This window comes from Lutra lutra, chromosome X, assembly GCF_902655055.1.
Source record: "Lutra lutra chromosome X, mLutLut1.2, whole genome shotgun sequence".
Taxonomy (NCBI): domain Eukaryota; kingdom Metazoa; phylum Chordata; class Mammalia; order Carnivora; family Mustelidae; genus Lutra; species Lutra lutra.
The window spans coordinates 89,932,651-89,958,184 of record NC_062296.1 but is presented as its reverse complement, the minus strand read 5'-3'; the positions used below and the strand labels follow the sequence as shown (position 1 = coordinate 89,958,184).

The 25,534-nt window shown below is 41.1% G+C and overlaps 3 long non-coding RNA genes and 1 pseudogene across 3 annotated transcripts; 3 read left to right on the top strand and 1 right to left on the bottom strand.

Annotated features, from left to right (window-relative positions):
- Positions 1-2,096: 2,096 nt before the first annotated feature.
- On the bottom strand, positions 2,097-5,429 carry LOC125091547 (40S ribosomal protein S18-like; annotated as a pseudogene).
- Positions 5,430-6,352: 923 nt separating this feature from the next.
- LOC125092213 (uncharacterized) lies at positions 6,353-10,558 on the top strand. Its single transcript, XR_007124845.1, has 6 exons — positions 6,353-6,698; positions 6,803-6,833; positions 7,103-7,166; positions 7,282-7,557; positions 7,777-8,721; positions 8,827-10,558. It is a non-coding gene; the product is annotated as an uncharacterized LOC125092213 (long non-coding RNA).
- Position 10,559: 1 nt separating this feature from the next.
- LOC125092215 (uncharacterized) lies at positions 10,560-25,329 on the top strand. Its single transcript, XR_007124847.1, has 5 exons — positions 10,560-10,582; positions 10,887-10,958; positions 11,066-12,225; positions 12,311-12,350; positions 25,320-25,329. It is a non-coding gene; the product is annotated as an uncharacterized LOC125092215 (long non-coding RNA).
- Positions 17,626-19,713, top strand: LOC125092214 (uncharacterized). The gene is made up of 3 exons (XR_007124846.1): positions 17,626-18,382; positions 18,718-18,776; positions 19,534-19,713. It is a non-coding gene; the product is annotated as an uncharacterized LOC125092214 (long non-coding RNA).
- Positions 25,330-25,534: the final 205 nt, after the last annotated feature.

Genomic DNA, 25,534 nt, shown 5'->3' with positions numbered 1-25,534 from the left:
TTTGCTGAGCGTGTTTCTCAAGGTTCTGTGCAGTCATGACATCACAGTGAAGTAGACAGTGGTTGTCAGGGGGAACTTGCTGGTAACCAGACACGTGGTGAAGTGGGTCTTATCTCAGTATGGAAATCTGAGTTTCAGCTATCCGGGTGGGTGAGGATGGTGTCTCTAACACAGTGTACCATACTTTCTTTGTAAGTTTCCTGTTAAGCTCTTCGCTAGTTTACATATACGAGATGATGTGACATTAACTCATTAGATACATTCACTTTTTATCTTAGGAAAAGTTTGTCTGGCCCTCTGAGTGTCTAAGGATAGCACATATCCAGCTGTTTATCACGCTGTTTTCCATCATAGTACTACCCATGGGTTTTCTGTCGGTGTCCAGTGAAGTAAGGCTGATTTTATCTGACATCAGTGTTGATCTTTGATTACTGAAAATACCCAGGTAGAGCTGGTGTGTCCCATAATGATGGAGCGGCCAGCTTATTTGCAGATACCTTGCTAGAAAAAAGTTGTTTCCTTTAACATAGATCTCATCATGTCTGGACAGCAACCTGAAAAAGACATCACTGTGCGCCTAGCATTGATGGTAATGGCAGACATTGCTGGTATGTTTCCAGATAAGTGAGGCTGTGGCCCTAAATCACAGCACAGGCCATCTGATCTCCAGATAGGTAAGTGTTGACGGTGTCCCTAAGAGTTGTTACCATGATTTCTTTGCAGGTGTTCAGGTAGGAATTGATAGTCCTTACTAATTATAGAAACCATGAGTTTTACTTTTTACATTTTAGGAAAGATTTTTGTTTAACCTTGTGAGTAATGAGGGATTGCCATATCGAGGTAATTAACATTGTATCCTCAACCGCAGCAATAACCAACGATTTTGGAGGTGTCCCATGGAGAAATATTGTCTTATCTGGTGATGATTTTGACCTTGGAGTACTACAGGTGTTTAGGTATAGTTGATATGTCTCAGAATGATAAACTGACCAAGGTTATTTACAGGTGTCTTGGTAGAACAAGTTGTGTCCCTTTACACGTAGATCATGTGTTTTTCAGGTTCCTGTCGAAAGATTTCAATGAATCTGATGATGGTCGGTAAAGGGGGTACGTTTCTGGTATCCAGATATCTGATGAGGTGTACTTTCACTACATCAGACCCTCTGATCTTCATGAGTCTTTTGCCATTAAATTTTGTTGATTACTTGAATTTGTTTTACGATGTGGGTTTTTTTTTTTTTTTTAAGGCATTCAGGCAGAACTGATAGCGTTTTTACCAATTCTGGCAAACCTATTATCCAAATTTTTTGTGTTTTAGAGGAAATTTACATAAAACCATGTGAATATTCAGCGATTCATGGGTATTCATGGAATAAATGGTTTCAGACCCCACAAGTTACCATGGTGTTTTTGTAGGTAATCAAAACATGATGGCAATGGCATAGACCGTGGAGTACTGAAAGATCCCATGTAGAGTCAATGGATCCTACAATGATATAAGTGCACAAGATTATTTCCATGACCTGGTAGAGAGGGTATCCTATAGACCCATTTGTCACTGTATGTTATTCAAGTTCCTGTCAAGAAATCCTGGTGAACCCCATAATGATCAATAATAGGACTTTGCTTTCATTCAGGTAAGTGTTGATGTGGGCCTCAAGCTCCCTAGAAACAATCTAACCATCTGATAGGTGGGTAAGTGTGGATGGATTTCCCAGCTTCTTTATGACTATGTTTTTGTTTTTGTTTTTACAGGTATTCAGGTAAGAAATGATAGAGTAGGCTAGTAACCATGCTAGTAATTATTTAAAGTTTAGATGGTGACCGCGGGATATGCAGGTATCCAGGTAAGTCATCCTCCTGTTCCACATCACAGTGTTGAGAGTGAAATTTTTTACAGGTACTCAGGAGATGATGCCTTCTCTAACAATGGAGTTGACCTTGAAGTTCTAGTTATGCCAAGAACCAAGTAGTGTTGATAGGTTTTCTAATGATGGAAATAACCAGTGTTAATTTTATGTATTCTTTTTTCCCCCAGGTGAAAAACTTTTTCTTTTTTTTAGGTGTATAAGCTATTAACAGACAGGCCCACAGATTTATTTCTTCTTGGACACCCCCACAGTGTGGCCATGGCAGCCTGTGGTCTTGATGCACTGGCCTTGGACGCAAAGTCCCCAGAAGTGGCACAGCCCTTGGGGGGCCTGAATCTTCTTCAGTCACTCCAGGTCTTCACAAAGTTTGTTGTCCAGACCATTGGCCAGGACCTGGTTATATTTTCCATCCTTCATGTCCTTTCGTCTGTCTGAAGCCAGTCTGGGGTCTTACATTGGCATAGATGCTGCATAATGGTGATTGCACATTCCCCCTCATCCTCAGGGAGCTCTCCTGTCCTCTTGGGGAGATCAATGTCTGCTTTCCTCAACACCATGTGAGCATATCTTCACCCCACATCCTTAATTGCAGTGATGGCAAAGGCTCTTTTCTGTCGCCCATCGAGATCGATGTTGAATACTCACAGAATGTGCCGGAACTTCTCAGGGATCACTAGAGATGTAGCAGCAGCCCCGGTGGAGGCATGTAGGCCTCCTGTGGAAGAGCAAAACAACTTTTGTCTTAAACATACTTGTCAATTTTGTTTTTTCAGGTTATGGTAGTTAGTCCTGTTGCAGTCCCATTAATGGGACCCTGCTCGTAACCTGGTATGTGATATTGTGGATGTTACACCATACTTGAGATCACCTATTCTTCAGATGTCTTAGGTAAGTGAGGATGGTGTCCCGAACACAGTTAGCATGTTTTTTCTGTAGGTATCATGCTAAGGTTTCTGCTGTTGTACAGGTATGAGATGACAGTGCATTAACTCATTAGACCTTCGTATTTTTCAGATACGTATGTAATTAATGATGACTTAAGTAGTCTTATATTACCTGTATTTCTGGCTTGTATGTAGTAAGATTAATTCGTCCCTAACAATATGAGTAAGCACAATATTTTACTGTATTCCTGTTCAGAGGTTGTGTTTCGTACACACCTACTGATAGAATATCTGGATACCTGCCTATACTTTTATCATATTGTCCATCTTCACAATATTAAACATGGAATTTTTACAGGTATCTCTTTAAGAGGGGAAGGTCTCTCTCAACCAGGGTTTAGTCTTGGACTGCTAAAAGTATCCACATGGTGGTGATGAGCCTCAAAGGGATGCCCTTGACCAGTGGAAACTGCAGTAGACCAGACCAGGTAGAACAAAGCATGTACTGAACACATTTTCCACACTGTGTTTTCAGGCTTATGTGAAGACCTCATGATTAATAGGCTCCCCTCTCACATTTAATGAGGCATATAGGGATATTGAGGTAAGGGATAATGTGGGCCTAAACCACAGCGCACTCTTTCTGATCCTACTATGTAGGTAAGTGATTGTGTCCCTGACACTTCTTGTTACTATGATTTTGTTGCTGTATTCAGGTAAGAAATGGTAGAGTCCTTACCAACTCTAGTGGCCTTGACTTTACACTTTTTATATTTTAGAGATAATGTGTTTAACTCTGTGAGTGCTGACATTTGATTGTATCTGTGATTGTCAAGAAGTTCCCGTGCCAGCAGTAACCACAGTATTTTTGCAGGAGTCCAGTTAAAACATGGTTGTCTCTTCTGACAAAGGTGTTGACCTGAATTAATACAAGTATCAAAGTAGAGTTGACGTGCTCCATGATAATGGAAATGAAAAGGATTATTAGCAGGAGTTCTGGTAGAATAAGTTGCGTAAACACATTTTTCCTGTGTGTTTCTTCAGGCTCTTGTCAAGAAAACCCAGTGAACCTAACAATATTCGTTAATGGAACCTTGCTCTTAACCTGGTAAGTGATGACGTGGGTTCTACCACTATCCAGACCCTCTGCTCTCCAATAGGAAAGTAGGTGAGGGTGGTGTCGCTAACGTTGGTGTTACTGAGTTTGTTTGCAGATATCCTGTTACGGTCTCTGTTAGTATACAGGTATGAGATTATATGACATCTTATTAGAGACATTTTTATTTCCAGGCATCTATATAATTAATGTTTGAGACGCTTACATTTATGTTATTTTGGGATGTATTCTGTTAAGAAATTAATGTGCCCCTAGTAACACTAGTAAGAATGTGATTTTCTGTATTCTTGTTTAGAGATACTATGTATTTAACAGTTGGGAGTGACAGAAAGATCCAGATATTCTGTCCCGTAATCTATCATAGCATTATTGACCCTGGAATTTTTGCAGGTATCCATCAAGAGAGAAGGGTATGTCCTCAGCTTTTACCTGAGCGTTCCTTCCACAAGTAACCAAGAGAAATTGCAGGTGTAGTGGAAGAAGGATTTATTCTCCACAATATGGTTTTCAGGCTCATGTCAGAACATGATAAACCCATTATTGGTAGATAACATGGGACATTGCTGGTGTCAAGGTCAGTGATGAAGTGGGCCTAAACCACAGCACAGGCCATCTGACTTTCATATACAGAGAAGTAAGTAAGATTCACTTGCCTAAACTTTTGGTTGCCATATTTTTCTCACTTGCTGTTCATTTGTTTAGGTATTTAAGTTTAGAGACGATAGTATCCTTGTCAATACCAGTAACCATGTACCTTTCTTTATTTCAGAGAAAATGTGTTTAACCCTGGGAGTTTTGAGTGATTTATGGGTATCCATATAACGGTTACAAACTTCTGTGTCACGGTAGCAACGGTGTGTTACTTGACAGCAGTAGAAGATGACGGTATTTTTAACAGTGGTGCAGAACTTGGAGTACTGCAGGTATCCAGGCAGAGAGGAGGGTATTTGCAGGTGTCCTGGTGGGAAATATGTGTTTGTAGACACATTTGTCACAGTGTGGTTTTCAGATTCCTGTCAAGAGATCATGATGACCTTCGTAATGGTTTTTATCAGCGACGTTGCCCGTGTTTCGGTAAGTGATGATATGCCCCAAGCATCCCCACAGACCTTCTGATGTGGAGATTTCCAGGTAAGTTTGATAGCATCACTAACATTAGTGTACCCGTGATTTTGTTTTGGGTTTTTTTGAGTAGGTATTCAGGTAAAAAATCATATCTCAAACAATGCTAGTAAGCATTAGCTCTTACAGGATTAAAGTTCAGTCGGTGGAGCACGTGACTCTTGATCTCAGGTTGTAAGTTCAAGAGTTCTAAGCACTGAGCTTAGAGTTTCCTTTAAAAAAAGATTACTTAACACCCCCACCGAGTTTATATATATAATGTGTGTCTAACATCAGTAGTGACTGAGACCGAGTGCAGGTTAGTCATCTAGGTTCCACACCACAGTTATTACCATAAGATTTTTCCAGGTGGCCAGTCAAGAGGTGATGATGTCTCCTATATCCATGTTGACCTTGAAGTTTTGCCATGATCCAGGTGACGTTGATGGTTCCCATAGTGAGAGAATGGACCAAAATTACCTATAGATACCCTGCCAGGATGAGTTGTTGCCTTATACACATTCGCTGTCCCTCTTTTTTAGGATCACTCCGAACAGAATAATGGTTATTAGCAAAATCTTGTCAGGAACCAGTTAAGTGCTAAAGAGAGTTTTACCTATGGGTAAGAGCATCTCATCCTCAGATGATCAAGGCAAGTGAGAATGAGGTCTCTCACATTTGTATTACCATCTTTCTGCAGATAAACTATTAAGGTTCTCCTAGTAACCAGGTCTCAGATGCTGTGACATTAACTCCAGGAAACATTACTTTCAGAAATCTGTGTGATGAATGATATTGTTCAGGCTCTAATAGTAACCTGGTGAGAGGCCTGTATGCAGTTAAGCAATTAAGTTGTCCCTAACAATTAGTATGACTGAGAATTTATGACTGTTTAGAGATGGTTTCAGACTGATTGGGGAACTTTCACATTCCCAGGTCCTTTATCGTATTGTCTATCACTGTGTCACCAACCACAGGATTTCTGCAGGCACTCCTTCAGGCGAGGAAGATTGCTCTTACTTGGGGCTGACCTTGGAGTTTCGCAAGTATATTCAGGCCTCGTTGATGGGTCCTGAGGTAACACAAAGGACCAGGAGAGTTCGCAGCTGTCTGTTAGAATGAACTCATACCAAACACATTTGCCACAGTGTGTTTTTCAGCTTCCTGTCAAGACATCACGATGAACCCAGCCATGGGCATTAGCAGGGAGCTTTATGGCAGGACACAGATAGGAGAGGCTGGGGTCCTAAAGCACAGGACAGGTCATCTCATCTCCACATAGCTAGGTAAGTGATGATACAATTTCTTGTCACCATTATGTTTTTGCAGGTGTTGAGGTAAGAGATGATGTCGCACTTACCAGTAATAAAAACAGTGAATTTTCACTTTTATATTTAGAGATAATGTAGAACCCTGTTAGCATTAGGGGATTACACTTGTACAGGTGATCGTTATGGAGCTCACACCTGGTTGTAACCACAGAATCTGGCAGGTGTCCAGTCAAGAATGATGGCGTCTCCTGACAACGGTGTTGCCCTGAGTAATGGAAGTCGCTAGGTAGAATTGATGTGTTCCATGGAAATGGGAGTGAAAAGGTTATGTTTAGGTTTCCCCATGGAATAATTTGCATTTCAAACACATCGTTGCTTGTGCGTTTTCAGGTTCTTGTCAGGAGAACACAGTGAACCTCACCGTGGTTGGTAACAGATCCTTACTAGTAACCAGGTGAGTGCTACCGTGGGTCTTACCATACAGACTGATCTAATCTTCAATGTCTAGGTAAATGAGAATGGTGTCCCTAACACTTGTGTTACTGTGTTTATCCGCAGATATCCTCTTAAGATCTTTCCTAGTACACAGGTATATGATAATGTGACATTAGCTTACTAGAGACATTCGGATTTTTAGATACCTGTGCATTAATATGTTGATGATTCTATGTTGACATTGTTTGGGCATGTATTCTGTTAAGAAATTAACGTGTTTCTCTAATACTGGTAAGAATGAGAGTTGTGTCCTTGTTTGGAGCTACTGTGTTTTCAAAACCAGTGGTGATGGAAGGATATGCCGATACCCAGTAATGTGTCCTGTTGTCCATCACGGCATTATTGACCCTGGCTTTTTTGTAGGGATCCCTTCCAAGGGGAACCAGTCTCTTTCAAGCTTCAAGCTTGGAGCTCTGCAAGTACCCAGGTAGTGCTGATGGATCCCAAAACAATACAAATGGCCAGGGAATTTGCAGGTGTATGGTTTAAATGAGATGTAAACAGGAACATTTTCCACAGTGTGTTTTCTCAATACATTTCAGGATGTCATGGTGAGTCTCTTCATGGTAGTTGATGGAGGACATTGGTGGTGCGAGGTAAGTGATGATGTGGGCCTGCGTCCCCAGCACGGACCATTAGATTTTCACACACGTGCGTAAGTGATTATGTGTCCTCACACTTCCTGTTACCATGATTTTTTTGGCACGTGTTTAGGAAAGAAATGATGGTTTGCCCAACTCTAGAAAACAGGAGTTTTCACTTTTTTATTCCAGGGAAGTCTATGTTGAACACTGTGAGTGTTGAGGGATTACATATATGTAAGTATTTCTGTTATATTTCCCTCCATAGTACTATCTATATGATATTGAGAAGTGTCCAAACACTGGTGGTTTTCTGACATTGGTGCTAATTTTTAATGTCAAGTACCCAGCTAGAGTTACTTTGTTCCATAATGATGAAGTGAACAATGTTATTTGCAGGTATCATGGCAGAAAAAGTTGCTTCCATTAACACAAATTTCATGATGTGTTTTCCAGGTTCCAGTCAAGACCTCACGGTGAACTTAGCATAGGTCATTCATGGGGGCAGAGACTTTGCTGGTATGCAGGTAAGGGAGGCTGTGGCCCTACCATGGCACAAGCCATCCGATCTCCAAATAGGTAAGTGATTATGGTGTGTCTAAGAGTTGTTATCATGATTTCTTTGCAGATATTCAGGTTGGAATTGATAGTCCTTACCAATTCTGGAAATGTTGAGTTTTTACTTTTTGTATTTTAGAAAAGGTAAGTTGTTTAACCCTGTGAGTGTTGGGGGATTGCCATATCCAGATATTTATCATGATGTTCCCAACCTTGGTAGTAACCATGGGAATTTTGCAGGTGTCCTCTAAAGAAATATTGTCTTACCTAACCACAATGGCCTTGACCTTGGAGTACTGCAAGCATTGAGGTAGAGTTGACGTTCTCCTAATAGTGGAAGTGACCAAAGTTCTTTGCAGGTGTTCTGGTTACAGCAAGTCATATCCCTTTACACATATATCATCATATTATTTTGTCAGGTTTCTTCAAGATCATGAAGCACTTAACAGTGGTCATTAATGGGGGACATTTCTTATATCCAGGTAAGTGGTGGTGTATATCTTTATCACATCAGACCCTCTGATCTATGTGTGTGTGTGTGTGTGTAAGTAATGTGTAAGATGTTGATTGCCTTAGCTTTTTTTACCATGTGATTCTTTTAAGGTGTGCTGGTGAGAAATGATAATGTTTTAACCCATTCTAACAATCATGTTATCCTACTGGTAGCTATTTTAGAGAAAATGTCTGTTTAACCATGTGAGTGTTGATCAATTTGCGGGTGTTCCTGTAATGATCATGGAGCTGTCCATCACACTAGAAACTATGGTATTTTTGCTGATAACCATTCAAGAGATGGTGGTGTTTCTAACAGTGGTGTAGGTGGTGGAGCACTGCAAAATCCAGGTAGAGCTGATGGGTCCTGCAATGATGGAACTGAACAAGGTTATTTGCAGGGACCTGAGAGGAAAAGTGTGTCTGTAGTGACCTTTGTCATAATGTGATTTTCAGGTTGCGGTCAAGAAATCATAGTAAGCCTCACGATGACTGTTAACAGAACTTTGGTTGCATCCAGGTAAGTGATGATATGAGCCTAAAGCACCTTACAATCTGATCTTCAAATACTTAGATTAGTGTGGATGGTCCTAACATTTGCGATAGCATGTTTTTCTGTATGTGTCCAGTTAAGAAATGATACTGTTCCAATAGATATTAGTCGTGACCATTAGCCCTTAGTACTATAAAGTTTCTATTCAATGGGCATTTAAACTTAGTAGTGATGGAGGCAGATACAGGTGTCTAGGTAAGTTACCCTACTGTTCCACCCCACATCATTGTCCATGAGATCCCTACAGATACTCAAGAAGGCGATGTCTCTCATAATGGTGTTAATCTTGAAGTTCTGCCAATATCCAGGTAGTGATAATGGTTTCCAATAATGGCAGTAACCAAAATTATTTGTATCTTTTTTTCCCCCCAGGTAAAGTAAGTTGTGTCCTTCAACACACTTGTTGTATTTTTTAAGGTTCCAGCCATTATGACATCACAGTGAAACAAATGACGGTCCTTGACGGGACCTTGCCAGTAACCAGGTATGTGATAGACTGGTTTTACCAAAACATAGATCCAGCTGACCTTTGGATATTTAGGTGAGTGAGGATGGTGTCCCTAACACAGTGTTACTATGCTTTTTGCTGGGATCCCATTAAGTTCTTTGCTAGTATAAAAATATGAGATGATGTGACAATAAATTATTAGAGATTTCTTATCTTCAGATATATAAGCAATTAATGTTTCCTAGGCCTTTATATTAATCTTCTTGGCATATAAACTGTTCAGAAATCAATTTGTCCCTGACAATACTAGCCTGAGCTTTTACTGTCTCCTTGTTCAGAGATAACATGTGCTTATACGCCCATACCAATGGACCTATGTAGTCCGTTATCCAGGTAATTTATCATATGTTCCAGATTTGTGATAATGACTGTGGTATCTTTGCAGGTATCTCCTCAAGAGATGAAGGTAAATCTAACTACAATTTAACCTTTTGAGTTCTACATATTGCCCAGTAATGTGGAAGGGGCCACAAAATAATGCGCTGACCAAGAGAACTTGCAGTTACCCAGGTCGAATAAAATGTGGGTGGAACAAGTTTTCTATGCTGTGTTTTCAGGTTCATGTTAAAACATCAGTCACAGTACAGGAAGCGCACAGCAGGTATGGAGGTAAGTGAGGATGACCCACAGCGCAGACCATCTGATCCTGTATGTAATGTCGGTAAGGGATGGTGTCTAATACCTCTCGTTACTATGATTTCGTTGCAGGTATCCAGGTAAGAAATGATAGTCCTTACCAAATCTAGTGACCATGACTTTACACTTTTTACATTTTAGAAAGAACATGTTTAACCCTGTGAGTGTTGAGAGTTGACCATATCTGTAATTGTCAAGTTCCTACCCCAGTCGTGACTACAGTGTTTTTGCAGGAATCCAGTTAAGACACGATGGCTTTCTTCTGACCAAGGTGTTGACCTGAATTAATGCAAGTGTCAGGGTAGAATCAGTGTGTTATGTGTTCCGTAATAATGAAAGTGAAAAGGATTATTAGCAGGTGTTCTGGTAGAAGTCGTGTCCTTAAACACACTTTTCCTGTGTGTTTCTTCAGTTTCCTTTCAAGAAAACATAGTCAGCCTAACAATGTTTGTTAACAGAACCTTGCCCTTGACCAGGTACATGATAAAGTGAATCTGATTTTTAGCATGAAGCAGGTGAGGATGATGTCTGTAATACTTGTGTTACCTGTTTGTTTGCATGTATCTTGTTCTGCTCTTTGCTGGAATATCTATGTGACATTAACCTACTAGAGACATTTTTACTTTCAGATAGCTATGTAATTAATGTTCAAGACTCATATTTATCTTGTTTTGGCATGTGTACAATGAAGACATTAATTTGATCCTAATAATACTAATAAAAATTAGATTTTTCTTAATCTTCTTTAGAGATAGTATCTAATCCAAATAATTTGTCTTATACCATCATTGTGTTCTTGACCTTGGGAATTTTTTTCAGGTATCCTTTCAAGAGAAGTAGATGTCCCTTCCCAGGGTTTGACCTTGGAGTTCTGCAAATCAAAGTATCCAGGTAGTCCCCATGGGTCCTGAAATGATACACGTGACCAGGGGAATTTGCAAGAGTGGAAGTAGAATCATTCCTGTACCAAAAACATGTTCCACGGTGTGTATTTTCAGGTTAATATCAAGACCTCACAGTGAGTTTATCAGGGATAGTGTGGGACACTGCTGGTATGGGGGTAAGTGATCCTGTGGGTTGAAACCACAGCATATGCCATCTGGCCTTCAGGTACCTAGGTAAGTGATGAGCGTCCTTACATTCCTCGTTACCATGAATTTTTTTTTGAAGGTGTGAGGTAAGGAATGATGGAGTCCTCACCAGCTCCAGAGACCGTATTTCTCCACTTTTCTATATTTCTGGAAATGTTCATTTTTAACCCTATGAGTGTTGAGGGACTGCATGTACACAGGTCTTTATTATGATACTCCCTGTGATAGTATTCTCCATAGGATACTTAGAGGTGACCAATCATAGTATGACCGTTTTATCTGTATTAACTTTGGATTATTTTAAGTAATCCTGTAGAGCTGATGTGTCTCGTAATGATGAAGTGAATGTTATTTGTAGGCTTCCTGATAGGAAAAAGTTATGTCCTTTAAACACACATTCACAGCGTCTTTCCAGTTAAGAAGTCATGGTAAACCTAACACTGCTCATCACCAGGAATGTTCCTGGTGTGCAGGTAAGTGATGATGTGGGCCTTGCCCAGGCCTTCTGCTCTCCATATAGCTGGCTAGGTGATTACATTTGTAATCAGTTGTTACCATTTTTCTTTGAAGGTATTCAGGTAGGAAATGATAGTCCTTATCAGTTCTAGAAACCATGTGCTTTTTTTTTCTTTTTACATTTTAGAGAAACTTTTATGTTATCCCAGTGAGTAATGAGAGATTGCCACATTCAGGTAATTACCATAATCTTCTTAACCCTAGCAGTAGCCATGGAAATTCTGCAGGTGTCTCATAATGAAATGTCATATCTGATAATAGTCTTGACCTTGGAGTACTGTAGATATTCAGATGGAGCTGATGTTCTCATAAGGCAGTTAATTTGAGGTGTCTTGCTACAGGTTCTATTTTTTTACACATATATCGTGTGCTTTTCAGATTCCTGTCAAGAGATCAAGGTGAAATTAATGGTTAACGGGGGACATTGCTGGTATCCAGATGAGCGATGTTGTTTATCTTCACACATGAGACCAACTGACATTCACATACCTAGTTAAGTGATAATGAAGGACTAAACTTGCTCTACTATGTGATTTAGTTCAGCTTTTCAGGTAAGTAATGATAGTGTTTTTGTCAGTTCTAGAAGTCATGTTATCCTACTGTTTTATATTTTTGAGAAAATTTATTTTTAACCAGGAGACACTTGTGGGCCTGCACATAATGACGATGGAATTGTGTAGCACAACAGTAACCAGGGTCCCTCTGCAGGTGAGCAGGGAAGAGACGATGGTGTTTCTGACAATGGCATAGACTTTGGAGCACTGAGGGAATCCAGGTGGAGTTAGATGTTGGGTCCTGCAGCGATGGTAGTGAGGAAGGCTACTCGCAGGCACCTGGCAGCAAAGGTGTCCCGGCAGATACCTTTTTTACAGGTGTTTGTCAAGTTCTTATCAGAAGTCATGGTAAATATCCTAATGATCAATAATAAGACTTTGCTTGTGTCTCGGTAAGTAATGACGTGGGCCTCTGGCACCCTAAACGCAGTCTGGTCTTCATTTATGTAAGGAAGGATGGACAGTGTGCCTAACTTTTCTGTTTTTATGCAGGGATTCAGTGAAGAAATGCTATTGTCCCAAGGATATCCCTAATGTTTTTGAGAGTTTACCTATCAGTGTGCTTAACCTGAGCGATGACCGAAGGATATGAAGGTGTGCACTAAGTCATCCTCCTGTTCCACACCGTGCTTTTGACCAGGAGACTTCTACAGGTGCTTGGAGGTGGTCCGTCTCTAACACTGACGTTGACGTTGAAGTTCTGAAAGAACCTGGTAGTGTTGGTGGTTCCCTTAATGATGTGACTATAACATGATTGGCTGGTACCTTTTTTTGTTTCGTTTTTGATTCAAGTTGAACAAACTGTCATTTAGCCCCTAAACACTTGTTTTTGAAAGGTTCCAGAAGCCATGATGTCATAGTGAACCTCACCACAGTTGTGCGTTGGACCTCGATAGTAAGCAGGTATGTAAGTACAGATCGTTTGATCTTCACCTATCTAGGGAAGTGAGGATGGGGTCTCTCAACACAGTGTTACCATGTTTTTTGCAGGCATCCTGTTAAGGCCTTTGCCTCCCCAGTGTATGGGTAGGAGATGTTGTGACAGATGTTGAGAATTAGAGACATTCTCAATCTTAGGATCTATAAAATGAATGTTTCTGAGACACTTACATTCACCTAGTTTTTGTCATCATATAGTTAAGAAATTAACTTGTCCCTAGTAATACTATTAAGAGTGAGATTTGTCTATTCTTCATTAAATAACATGTATTAATACTAATGAAAGATGGTTATGCAGGTTTTCATGTACTTATTATATCGTCCTTTAAGGTGTTACTGACAAAGGGGTTGCAGGCACCCTTCCAAGAGAGGAAGGTGTCTCTTCTTAAGGTTTGACCTTGGCGTTCTGCAAGTATCCAGGTACTGTGGATGGATCCCAAAATGATACAAGTGACAAGGGACTTTGAAGGTGTGGAAGTGAAATAAGACATTTATTACTGTATGTTTTTCAAGTTCACGTCAACACATTAATGGTAAACCTATCAATGGTAGTTAACATTGGACATTGTTGTATGGAGGTGGGTGATGCTTGGGCCTACAGATATTTAGTATCTGTGTTTAATAGTCAGATATTAATTGATATTAATTAATATTTAATCAGATATTTACATAGGTGATGTGTTTCTCACGTTTCTTATTATCATGACTCTTTTGCAGGTAGTCAGGTAAGAAATTATAGAAACCTTATAAATTCTAGCGACCATATTATCCTACTGTTTTACATGTTAGAGAGAATTATGTTTGACCATGTGATTGTTGAGCAATTTACAGATATCCACATAATTACGACTAAGCTCTGAGTTACAGGAATAACCTTGGTATTTTTCAGGAGAGCAGTCAAGAGATGAGGACGTCTCTAACAATGGCACAGATCTTAGGGTACTTCAAGTTTCCAGGGAGAGCTGATGAGTTCTGCAGTGATGGCAGTGAACAAGGTTTTTTGGGGGGTCCAGCTGTAGAAAGTGTGACTATAGACGTATTTGCTACAAAGTGTTTTCCAGGTTCCTGTCAAGAGATCACGGTGAACCTCCTAATGATCATTAAAGGGACATTGCTTGAATCAGGTAAGTAATGCTCTCTGCCCCAAGCTCCCTACAGACCACCGATCTTCAGATCTTAGAGTCAGTGGGGTTCTTAACATTTGTGTTACCATGGTGGGTTTTTTTTTTTCTTTTGCAGTTACTCAGTTATGTTTTCCCAACATAATAAGTCTTTCCCAACATAACCAATAAGTCTTTATTATTTTAGAGTTTAGATATACTGTATATATAACCTTAGTAGCAACTGAGGGATAGGTGGGTATTCCAGTAACTTACTCCTCTGTTCCATACCATGGTACTTACAATGAGGTTTCTCTAACACTGGTGTTTACCTTTAAACTCTGCGAGGATTCCAGGAGTCTTGGTGGTTCCTGCAGCAATGGAGGTGATCAAGATTATTTGCAGGATTTTTTTTTTAAATTTTTGTAGATAAAACATGTTTTGTCCTTCAACACACTTGTCCGTCATGTCCTCAGGTTCCAGCAGTCATGAGATCACAGTGAACCTGACAATGGTCCTTAACAGGACCTTACTGGTAACCAAATCAGTGATAAAGTGGGTCTTAACTCAGTACAGACCATCTGATCTTCAGATATCTGAGTGATTGAGTGTGGTTTCCCAGACACCGTGTCACCTAGTGGTTTCACAAGTGTCCCCGTGAAGGCCTTTCCTGGTACACCGGTATGAGAATATGCGGCATTACCGCCTTAGAGAGCTGCTTGATTTTCATATGTGAATGTGGCTTTCAGCACTGTGTTAACTGTGTTTTTGACATCTTCGCAGCTCAGAAATTGACCCAACTAGTTCTAGTAAGTATGAGACTTTATTGGTTTCTTGTTCCGAGATTGTATGTTTCCTACACCCCGGGTGGTGGATAGGCAAAGACCTGCTCATTCCTCATACTATCCCTCACCACGTTACTGCCCAGGGCAGTTTTGCAGGTAGCCCTTCGGGAGAGGAAGGTATCTCTCATTAGGATAAAATGTCAGTGTCCTGCAGGTATCCAGGTAACACTGATGAACTGCAGATGATACAGTTGACCGAGGATTTTGCTGGTGTCCCACTAGAATGAGCTGTGGACCAAGCACATTTTCCGCTATTTGTTTCCAGGTTCATGTGAAGACCTCACTGTGAGCCTGTCACTGATAGTTAATGTCGTGCTCATATCAGATGCTGGAGTAAGTGATTACGTGGGTCTACACCATGGCACAGGTCACATGATCTTCATACACAGAGGTGAGTGATTACAGTGGCTCTAACACCTCGGCTAGCATACATTTTTGCAGATATCCCTCTCAGGCCTTGACAGTGCACCGTATATGCGTGGTGTAATGTGAACTCATTATAGACGTCCTTGCTCCAGACTCCTACTTCCCTCGTTTTGAGCAAGTACAAGTTCCATTAATTGGACCCTCCTACTACCAGCCAAGTAGGAGTTTTTATTGTTCTCTTGTACGGTGATAAAGTGTATTTCTCACTCACAGTGGCAGACAAATGGTAAACATCCAGCTTCTTTATTATATTGTTGTAACTGCATTATTACTGTGAGATATTTGCAGGTGTGCCCCCAAGAGAGGAAGGTAAACCTTACTGGAGTTTAACCTCCGTGTTCTGGGAGTGTCCAGGTAATGTTCATGGTCCCCATGGTCCCCAAATGGTACAAATGGGTCCCCAAATGGTACAAATGGTACAAGTGACAAGGGGATTTGCAAGTGCACAGGGAGAATGAGACGTGTACCAAACACATAAACCACAACACGTTTTCCAGCACACATGGAGAGATCCCCTGAGCCTAGCCATAGCCATGAATGGGGCTGCGGGACATTGCTTGTATCGAGGTAAGTGATATGCTAGGCTGAAACCACAAATGTTTAGGTAAGTTGGTAACGTGTGCTGACACTTCTTGTTATCATGATTTTGTTACAGGGATTCAGGTAAGAAATAAAAATCCTTACCAATTCTAGAGACTATGCATTTTTACTTTTTACATTTTAGATAAAATTTATGTTTAACACCATACATGTTAAGAGATCATAGGTATGTAGGTATTTGTCATGGTTTTCCCCGCCGCAGTACTACCCATATGATTTTGTACAGGTGTGCAGTCAGGAAATGATGGTTTTCTGACATTGGTGTTGACCTGGGAGTACTGTAAGTATCCAGAGTTGACATGTGTCATCATGATGAAGTGACCAAGGTTATTTGCAGGTGTCCTGGTAGAAAGTTGTGTCCTTAAACTCATGTTTTATAACATTTTTTTTCAGATTCCTGTCAAGAGATCACAGTGAACCTAATACGGGTCATTAATGGGGGCAGGGATGTTGCTGGTATGCAGCTAAGGGAGGCTGTGGGCCTAAACCACAGGACAGGCCATCCAGTCTCCAGGGAATTTGCTAAGTGTTGGCGGTGGCCCGAACATTGATACCATGATTTCTTCAGGGGCATTCAGGTAAGAAATGATATAGATCCCTTGCCCATATAGAAACCATGTGTTTTCATTTTCTATGTTTTAAAGAAAATTTTTGTTTATCTCTGAATGTTAGAGTAATATCATAGCTAGGCCATTAGGATGATGTTTCCTACCACAGTAGTGACCATGGGAATTTTGCCAGTGTCTTGTTAGGAAATGTTGTCTCGCCTGACTGTGATCTTGACCTTGGAGTATACAAAGATTCTGGTATAGTTAATGTTTTTCAATGATGAAAATGATAAAGATTTTTAGGAGATGTCCTGGTAGAACAAGTTGTATTCTTTTATACATATATCATAATGTGTTTTTTAGGTTCATGTGCTAAGCTCATGATGAACCTAATGGTTATTAACAGGTGACATTTCTGGTATCCAGGTAAGCGATGGTACGCACCTTCATCACATCACAGACCATCCAGTCGTCACATACTGACATAAGGGATGTTCGTTCTTGTTTGACCATGGGTTTTTCTTTTTCTTTTTGCTAGGTTTTTAGGTAAGAAATGATCATGTTTTACCAGTTGTAGAAACTGTGTTATCCTACTGCTTTATATTTTAGAAAAAAAGTTGTTGAGCAGTTTGCAAATATCTATGTAATTACTGTTAGTAGTGTGGTTTGGGTTTATTTTTGTTGTTTTTGTGTTTGTGTGTGTGTTTTTGCTTTCTTACAGGAGAACATTCAAGAGGTGATGGCATTTCTGACAGCGAGGTAGGCCTGTCTGTGATTCTAGGTAGATTTAATGAGTCGTGGGATGCCTGGATGGTTGAGTCATTTAAGTGTCTGCTTTTGCCTCAGGTCATGATCCCAGGGTCCTGGGATCGAGCCCCACATTGGCTCCTTGCTCAATGGGGAGCCTGCTTCTCCTCCTGCCTGCCACTCTCTCTGCTTGTGCTCGTGCACGCGCTCTCTCTCTCTCTCTCTGACAAATAAATAAAATCTTTAGAAAAAAAAAAAAGATTCAGAGAGTCCTGCAGTGACGCTGGTGACAAGGTTATTATCAGGGTCCAGGTAATAAAGGTGTGTCTAACACATCTGCCAAAATGTGTTCTTCAGGTTACTGGTAAGATACCATGGTAATCCTCATAATGATCGTTAAAGGGATTTTGTTTGAATCCAAGTAAGTGACGATGATAGCCTTTTCCATGCGCTAGGCCATCTAACATTTGGATAGCTGAGTAAGTACGGATGGTATTCCTAACCTCGTGCTGCTGGTTTTTTGCGGGTATTCAGGTAAGAAATGATATTGTCAATCGATGCTAGTAAGCATTAGCCCTTATTATTTTAAAGTTTAGATATAATGTTTGTAGAACATCAGTGATAATCAGAGATTACATAAGTGTCCAGGTAAGTTAGCATTTTGCTCATCTCCTCTTTCTTGAGCTGGCTTCTTACAGTTATCTTGTCAAGACTGTTGTGTCTCTAACTAGGGGGTTGACCTTGAACTTCCACAAGTTTCTAGGTAGATTTGATAGACTTCATGAATTTGATGGGATTTTTCAGATGTTCAGATAATACATGTATTCCTAACGCAGTTTTTACCATGAGTTTTTATAGAATACACTCAAAAGATGATGGAAGGCCTTCAAGAAAATATACCAGGAAAATCCCAGATTAAATACTATGGTCGTGATGAGCACCGGGTGATGTATGAAATTGTCAAATTGCCGTATTGTACACCTGAAACTAGTAGAACACTGTATGTTTACTGGAATTAAAATTTAAAAATATTATAAGGGGATTCAAAAACAATCCCAGGGAAAAATGACCCACTCAAGTCATATAATAATATTTTTAGTTTCTAATAGCTGCCTGTGGAAAAAAGTCTTGCTCGAAATGCATAAAATGAGAAAAATGTACTCCATATGAATGAATAAATTGAACTTGTGCTAGTAAGGAAATAAAATGCTAGTAAAAAAATGCAATGAATGAATGAATACTATTGTTATTTGAACCATCATCTCTTGATTTGTGTTTTTGCAGCTACCCACTCAGGAGGAGAAAAGTGTCTCTATCCAAGGTCTTCTCGCTAGATTTTTCAGGTATCTGGATACATTTTACGGTTCATTTTAGGTGTGCAGTGCTCATTCGATTTTCAGGTGTCCGGCTTTGGGCATTATCATTAAACACCGTTCTCCACCGTTCTCTCCAGTTAAGAGATTGTTGAGAACCTCTGTGTGGTATTGTAGGCAAAATTTTGTTTGCACTAAGTACAAGATAATGGTGTTTATACCAGAGTTAGAGCTCATGAGACTCTGCACATATCCAGGTAGACCGTGTTGGTCTTCTGAAGCCAACCTAGTGACCATGTTTATTTGCAAGTATTTGTAAGTTGTAGGCAGTGATCAGGGAAATTTTGCAGATATCCTGTCACACTATGATGGTATCTCTAACTAAGGTATTTTTCTTGGAAATCTGTAGATGTCCAGGTAAGAGTTGTTGGTGTCCCTAATCAGGGATTTTGCAGTTTTCTAAGCAAGGGATGATGTGTCCCTACCACGATCTTGATCCTGCACCTTGCTAGATACTCAGATCGGAGATGGTATTTGTCTGAATATATTTGTGACCGTGGGGCTTTTACCCATTCGCAGGCAGATGATGACTATGTAACTATAGGGCTGACTTTGGAGTTTTACATGTATCTAGGTAAGAGCTAATCTATCCCTTACCATGCAAGTGGCCTTGGAATATTTTAGTCTAGACAAGGAGTGGTGTGTCCTTAACCATATTAATTACCATGAGATTCTGCAGGTATCCAGGTAAGATGTCATATATCTACAACATAATATTTCTCTTCAGGTGTTTTAGATATTCTGAGAAGAGATGATGGTGTTCCTAACAACACTAATGACTGTAGTAGGATTCTGCACATATCCAGTGAAGAGACGATGGCATCTCTATCAACATTGCTGTCTATGGAAATGAAAGAAATAGAATGTTTCTTTTTGATTACCTATATAATTTGTTAAAAGAATTTTAATGTTCAATGACTATTAAATATTATTCATGATCATATTTTCTTATATCAATTTAATTTCTCCCTAATGACATTTGCACCAGGAATCTTGGGCCCACGTTTATGAAATGTGTTAATATCTTGGAGCCATCAATACCGACAGACTTCATATGAAATGTGGTTATTCCTAAAGAAAAGTGGCCTAAAAACCCAATTCTTAATTAAAGGGTTAGGGGAACCAAGGAAGAAGAATACGGGTGTACATACTGTGGGCAAAAAACATCTGTACTCTCCCTTTCCTGATATGAATAGGCAGTAGTTAATATGTTAGGAAAATAGGTGAAACATGATAGAGATTAATGGGGAACTTGAATATCTCTTATCTAAATATTCAATTATTAATTTATTTAGCTTATATCATTGACACATAGGAAATGAGAGCTGAATAAGAATTTAATGATCATTTAGCCCAACACCACCATGAGTGAGAGAGCCCTGAGTACAGAGAGGTTCATCAAGGTCACACAGCTATCTAGTTGTGATGTGCCCTTTCTAGTATCCTGGTTTCTCAATTTGAAAAACTGAGATGAATTAAAAATCAGTAAGGCATGGGGTGCCTGGGTGACTCAGTGGGTTAAGCCTCTGCCTTCGGCTCGGGTCATGATCTCAGGGTCCTGGGATCGAGACCCGTGTCGGGCTCTCTGTTCAGCAGGGAGCCTGCTTCCTCCTCTCTCTCTGCCTGACTCTCTGTCTACTTGTGATCTTTGTCTGTCAAATAAATAAATAAAAATCTTTAAAAAAAAAAATCAGGGAAGTGCTTGTTCGAATCAATATAGCTCAGGAAATGCACTTCCAATTGGCCAGATTATTCAACATACACTTTGATTTTTTTGTTCATATATTCAGTATAAAACTCTCTTTGGCCCCGGGTCTCTGTCCCAAACCCCTAGCCACAAATGCCTCCCAGGAAGGGAAGCGACCAAGTCTGAATTTCAGTTCAGCCAAGTGCGATCCCTGTGAACTTCTGTCCTCCTCTGATATCATCGTTCTGGGGCCCATTTGCAGCCACTGTTCTCTGCATTTCAACACCATCGGACATAATGTCAGAGCAAGACCCAGTAGGTATAATTCCGTAGGAAAAGAGAAGTAAAGGGTTTAATCTGCAACAGTAGATGACGAAAGTGATGGAGAAAGAAAATTAAATGAGGATGAACAAACTTGACAAGATGCCTTCACCCCAGGCCATGTCTATAGCAGGCACTCAGTATTTTTTTAAGTAAATGAATGCTTCTGAAGAGTTTGGATGATTGTGGATCAGCCCATCCAACCAACATTTTTTCTTCTAGTGTCTGAAAGCAAGAATGCTAAAAACCCGTTTCCCAGACTTCCTGCCACACGGCTGTGAGTGTGACTCCGGTTCTGCCATCCAATGCAGCAGTCCACTTAACTGTGACTGGAAGTAAGTAAGCATGTAGACGGGCAAGGAGTGGACCACCATTTTACTGGCCTGGATTGCAGCGGGCCCCCATGGTTCGGGACAGATGTGTTTCAGGAGCTTGGAATTCATAAAACAGGTAAGCCAAAAGCTGGAGATCCAGCTCAGGATCCAATGTGCTGTTTAAGGAAACATTCTTCTGTCTTCCCATTTTTTTTCTTTTAGTTTGAAAATTTTACAGACCGTATTGTCACAGAGATAAGAGGTTGAAGAAGGAAAAACTCAACCATTATACCGCCATTAAAACACATACAGAACCAAGGAAAATTTTGTGTTTATCAGTCAACATCCATATTACTACATCTTACATAGTTACCATACAGTTGATATAATTTGGGGAAGATTTCTTTCTCTTAAAATTGTAAATATATATGCACGTATTTTAATATCTAGAAAATTACAAAAATGACCAGGCAAAATTAACCATGTAAATCCATGCACATAGAAGTCCTTCATTCAACACCAGTGGTAGGGGCACTTCCCCGGCCCAGGGATCAACAGTGAAAAAGCCAGACAACATCCATGCCCTAAGGAAGATTCCATTTCCTGGCATGCGACAATTCCAGTGATTCATACATCTGGGGGCCCTGTTAGTTCAGCATTTCGTTGTCCCAGCATAATTATTAATGGCTCTTACGCTCAAGGATGGCTCAGTTTGGACAATACATTAAATGGACACCCTGGATATAATAATATACAAGTGAATATGAACTTTAATCAGAGTAGTAGGTGCTATAAAAACAAGGTAAGGTGATACTATTTGGGGAACGGGACTTTTTGAGTGGTCAGGGAAGTCCTCTCTGAAGAGAGCTAAAACAATGAAAAGAAAGAACCAGTTGGGAAGATGGGAGGGGTGCGGGCATTCAGGAGTAGCAAATGCAAGCAGACGTGTGGAAAGGACAGAGGCAATGTGGACGGCGGGCTGTGCGTGAGAGGGGAGAGCAGCCCAAGAGTGTGCAAGGGCTAGACTGTGCAAGGCCTTGTACAGCGTGGGGAGGGGCTTGGCTTGCATTTGAAATGCAGTGGGTGCTCTTTGAAAGAAAACAAAGTTACCTAATTTGTGTGTCTTTGCCCAATTTATGCAATTCCACAGGACCGCGAACTGGTATCTGGTGAAGGACTCTCAAATTTACAGTCCAGTGGCTCCCACTTATTACCGGCACCAGAATGAAAGATCAGTGATCAGACTGCACGGAATGTGTCCACAACTCTCTCCCCCCAAAGCATTAAAGGATAAAATACATCCAAGTGTTTACTTTTAGCACGTGAGAACAGAATTGCAAACAAATTCCAATTTTTACAAGTTTATTCAAGTACCCCTCTCATCGTGCATGCCATCTGTTAAGGATCTCATAGTTTGAAAGTAGTCGGACATGTCTCCAGCCCCCAGGGAGTGGCCACTTGGGGCACACTTACTCCTGTGGTTGGAACTGGTTTGGATAGGGAGGGAGGGGCAAGATGCTACAATCTGGTAGAGGTCCTTGTTAGGTGTTCCAGCAGCTTCCACATTCCTCCTGAGGCATTTTAGCATGATCCAGCTCAGAGGCGTACCTCCATCCTGCTGTGCTCAGTGTCCCAAGGCCCAGTACTTGGCCGCACAGATGGCGTGCAACACGAGTGCGCCAGGCTGCAGAAGCTGAAGCAGGGGCCAGGTTCTAGGTCATTCTGCCACCCAAACCAGGTTAGCTCAGAGGAAGGGATACATCTTCAGCTTTGCTTTGCCTTTGGGTTCTATGAATCCCAAGCCCCTGAGATACTTGGAATCTCTGCCCCGTCCACGGCAGTAAAATGGGTGCCCACTCCCTGCCTTTCCACCTCTGACTGGGAAGAGGGCCATGCCCCGAGGGGATGTCACCAAGACTGCTGAGCCTTGTAGCCCCATGTTTGGGACATCCCTGGGTCCCTTATGGCCTCTGACCGTGTCCCTTACTGTTTGAATCTCTTAGCAGACTCACTGTCACCAGCTGGCTCGTTCTGCCTCCTGATTCGCACCCTGGGTTGGAAACTCTTGATTTGTTTCAGCAACATCCGAGGTATAAAATGAAGAGAAGCATTTCCATTATTCACTCGCATAAATAATTAGTTGCTCAAGACTGCTCTGGAGAGCAGGACTGTAGTCAGCGTGCCAGCGAGGAATGTATCATTATCTCAAGCACCTCCTTGCCTGGCGCCGGGAGTCCTGTTAGGACCCCCATCTCTGTCACCCCTTGGTACTTCTAGCCTTTACGGCCTGCCTCAGGACTAGTTAAGACAGATGCTAGCATGTCGGTGAGGTTTTGAAAATAACACTTTTCGTAGCAGTGGTCTGACTTAATAGTGTTTTCCATCTCAAAAATGTTTTACAAACATTAATTACACTTTAGCTCCCTGGTGGGCTTGGGCCAAGAGAATGCTTATGGAGAGAGTTACTGCTTTTCCCTCAAGCCACAGAGAGTCCTGTTACATGGGGGCTTCCATGTAACAGCCCCTTGCCTGAAAGAGGATTTAATACCCCTTTAGAACTTTTGTGAAGCTCCAAAAAGGAAGTGTTTCTTGTGATGCTTCGTCAAACGAAAGCCCTTGAAGTGCTCTTTTAAATGATGTCCGGCTAGTATAAACCACCTGTCAAAAAGTATTTTTTGTTACTTGTTATGGAAAAGTATCTATTTATTGAGTTAGTGCAGTAGGAAAATAGAGTAAACTGCCAAGCCTCAATCAATTCTGTAAAACAATAGTTATTTCTCGGTAAGAAGAGGAAGGAAAGAAAGAAAAAAAACCCAAGCAGGTGTGAGTAAGAAGGAAGGATATGATAGAATAAGAGATCCTCAAAAGCATGCCTTCCGTTTCCTCATTCTGGCACAGAAATCCAAACAGAAAAGCTTTAAGAGAAACACCTGGAAAAACAGTATGTCCACATTCATAATGCAGAAACACAGAATGCAATGGTAAGATTCATTCATGGCCATTTTTATCTAAGTTATGCTCTGCCAGGTGTGGTTTTGTCCCATCGCCCACCCCCCTGGGACCTTTGACAGTGTCTAGAGGACACTTGTGGTTGTCCTCACTTGGGCAAATGGAGGGACACTGGCAGCTGGACAATGGCAGTCTGGGCTGCTGCCTGAAATGTCCTACAATGCACCTGACAGCTCCCATCACCCACAAAGGCCCAGCCCCAAATACCAATAGTGCCCAGGTTGAGGAACTCTACTCTAAATTGTTACCTTGTCAGAAAGGTAACTCCAAATCCCCCCCCCCCAGCCAGTTGGAGGTAGTGATTGACCTCAATGCCCCCGACTCCAGGCTGGCTCTCCATGGCGGTCCTTCCCAATGCTTGCTCCCTGATCCCTTCATCAGGCCTGGGAACCCAGCTGTGCAGAGTCTAAATCTGAACGTGTTCTAGCTGCTGCACTGTTGATTTTCTCAGAAGGTAACTGTTGTGCTTTTACTCTGAAGTGATCCAGGGTCCTTTTAGGAGGGCCTATGCACATTTCTACTCAAAGGTACCAGCCAGTTCATTTCATTTGAGCAGAAACAAGGTCAAATGCCAGGTCAAAGAAAGACCCTTCTGGAAGAAACCTCTACAGCATATCGTGCTATCTTTTCCATGCTGACGGGAAGAGGAGGCTTTGTCGTCTTCTAGGTCTTTGTCCCAGAATTATCTGTTGAACTACTTTGACTATTTGACTATTTGCTTGACTATTTTGTCTATTATACTTAAACAGCTGGGTGTCAGAGTTTCTAGAAAATGCAGTTGAGGGGAGGAGGAGGATGCAAGGGGGAAAGATGAGACCTAGAACTTCCAACTGTAATGAGCATCACATCCTCGCTTTCCTGTTTCCAAGTTTTACTATGAAGCAAAGACGTTGAGAGCTGGTAAAGTCAACCAAAATCACGTTCAAGTGAAGAGAGCTGTGGGAACCATGCCTGTTTATATTTCTCATTCCACTGCAGTCAAGATTCAGTACGCCACGTACGATACAAACACTTGTTGTAGGCTTAAATTCCTCTCTCCAAGCTCAGTTAAGTGGGGGGATAGGTCATAAAAGCAGCTCTCTGAGACTCGAAGTAGAGGAGAGGTTTCCAGGGACTGGGGGAGGGGATGTGGGGAGTTAGCGCTTCATGGTTTGCATCTCTGGGGTGATGGAAAAGTTTTAGAAACTGCTGACAGGGATGGTTGTGAAACTTCATGAAGGTAATTGGTGTTCCTGAATTTACCCTGAAAAATGGTTAAAATTGCAGATTTTCCGTCCTACGTGTTTTCCCACAGTTAAAACACAACTATCTGAAGTAGGTGAGTGTGGCTGTAGAGGAGATCCACGCCAAAGATCTTGACAGTAAGCGGAAGAAACAGTCACTGAGAAACAAAATGT